The 2,236-nt window shown below is 41.7% G+C and overlaps 1 pseudogene; it reads right to left on the bottom strand.

Moving 5' to 3' along the window:
* Positions 1-1,387: 1,387 nt before the first annotated feature.
* LOC101427730 (calmodulin-1-like) lies at positions 1,388-2,017 on the bottom strand (annotated as a pseudogene).
* Positions 2,018-2,236: the final 219 nt, after the last annotated feature.

Genomic DNA, 2,236 nt, shown 5'->3' with positions numbered 1-2,236 from the left:
GGAATAGGGGAACCACACGTGCAAGGACTGCACCCCATAATGATAGCCACCCAGTGGGAAAGAAAGTGCAGCCTGCCCAGGAATGGCACCGCCCACATGGAGAGCTGACACAACAAGAAGATGCAACAACATCTTGCTGCTGACAACAACAGAAGCGGACAAAGAAGATGCAGCAAATAGACACAGAGAACAGACAACCGGGGGAGGGGTGAAGAGAAATAAATCTTTAAAAAAAAATAAACACTAAAAATGTGGCAAAAATCGCAATGCTATCTTTTTACACAAAAGCCACTGGAAGGTGTATAACCTCACTAGCTTGTCCCATTCTATTCTGGAGCTGGTCCATGTAAGCATTTGTTTTCAGTGGGAAGAAGCACATGGTATGATGCATGGGACCCATATTACAGGAACACAGAAATGGCCCAGGCCCTCAACTCCCTGCAGGTCCAGCAGGGCTGATGGCAAGGGGTGCTCAGAACCACAGAACACAGTGACTGGAAACAGGGCAGGTCCATGGGGTGCTAGGACCAAGAAGCTCAGAGACTAGGCCCAGAGGCAGGTACAAGTGGAGTTCAGGATGATAAGCACAAGAGTCATGCCCAAGACAGGTGCAGCAGTAGCTCAGGACCACCAAGCTCAGAGGCAGATTCAGGGGGAGCTCAGGACAACTGAGCCCAGGGACACCAAACCCAGTGGCAGATACAAGGGGAGCTTAGGACCAGAAAGCTCAGAGACCGGTGCAGGAGGAACTCAGGACCATTGAGCCTGGAGGAGGACTAAGGACAGGGGCAAAGGAAGAAAGAGTGAGTTTCCTTTCAACACCTAGGGTTTCTTTTCATGACTTCTCAGTTCAGATTTATGGGAAGGCTCAGGTACGCTTTCTTGCCTTTGAAACATGGATTAGGACAGTGAAATTTCTTTTTATTTTAATTTTAATTTTTTTAAATTGGAAAACAAATATAAAACTTGGAATGGATTTGAGGCAAATTTTGCCATAAGCAGATTTTCTTTAAATGGCTAAACAAAGTTTAAAAAGCAAGTAACAATAAAAGAAAATGTTTCTGGTACAGGACCAGCAGTACAAAAAAAAAAAATAGTGTATGAGTACCTGGATAACACACCCATTTTGCAATAGTGCAACTTTAAGCGCATATTGTTGACTGTCCATAGTCCACACAGAGTTACAACTCCAGACTTCAACAACATGCTGACAGTTCCTAAAGAAAACTACTTAAAAAAAAAAAGAGGCATAACCCAGGTGTTCCCTCATTTGACCAATTCCATCTAAATTTAGATGTGCAGAAGGGCTTAGATATATCCAGAGTAAGCCACATGCAACATGTTACTTGATCAATTTTCTAAAATAAGGTTTCAGGACAATGATAAGGGAAGAAAACATGGAGGAATGAAGTCCTAATTAATATACAAGCATGCTCTTTTGACAGTAGGGGGAAACCTTTTACAGATAAGTTACAAACAAAGAAAAGGCAAATAAACAATTCTGTACAAGAAATCTAACACATTCTGTACAATGTCTTCACTTTGCTGTCATCATTTGTACAAACTCTCCATAGTTTACTTGACCGTCACCATCAATATCTGCTTCCCTGATCATTTCATCAACCTCTTCCTCTGTTAACTTCTCTCCAAGGTTTGTCATCACATGGCAAAGCTCTGCTGCACTAATACAGCCATTGCCATCCTTATAAAATACACGGAATGCTTCTCTTATTTCTTCTTCACTGTTTGTGTCTTTCATTTTCCTTGCCATCATAGTCAGAAATTCAGGAAAGTCAATTGTGCCACTACCATCAGCATCGACTTCATTGATCATGTCCTGTAAATCTGCTTCTGTGGGATTCTGCCCAAGAGACTCATTACAGTTCCCAATTCCTTTGTTGTTATAGTTCCATCACCATCCTTGTCAAATAGTGAAAAAGCTTCTTTGAATTCTGCAATCTGCTCTTCAGTCAGTTGGTCAGCCATTCTGCAAGCACTGCCGGTCTCCCAAATGCAATCACACCCTCGCCTCGCTAGCTCCACTCGGACTAATCTGGAATTTCTTTAAAGCACCTCTATTAGGATAATTCCATTTACAAATAAACACAATAAAGTTATGTGAAGAAAACAAAAACAATATGCACTGAATGAAGGTAACCAAATGCTATCCTCATAATGAATGGGCCAAAAAGTGACATGTGGAGATATGTCACCAATGAAAAATGAAGTTTGATAT

This window comes from Dasypus novemcinctus, chromosome 19 (assembly GCF_030445035.2).
Source record: "Dasypus novemcinctus isolate mDasNov1 chromosome 19, mDasNov1.1.hap2, whole genome shotgun sequence".
Lineage (NCBI taxonomy): Eukaryota > Metazoa > Chordata > Mammalia > Cingulata > Dasypodidae > Dasypus > Dasypus novemcinctus.
The sequence above is the reverse complement of the archived record's forward strand: the minus strand, read 5'-3'. Positions and strand labels throughout refer to the sequence as shown.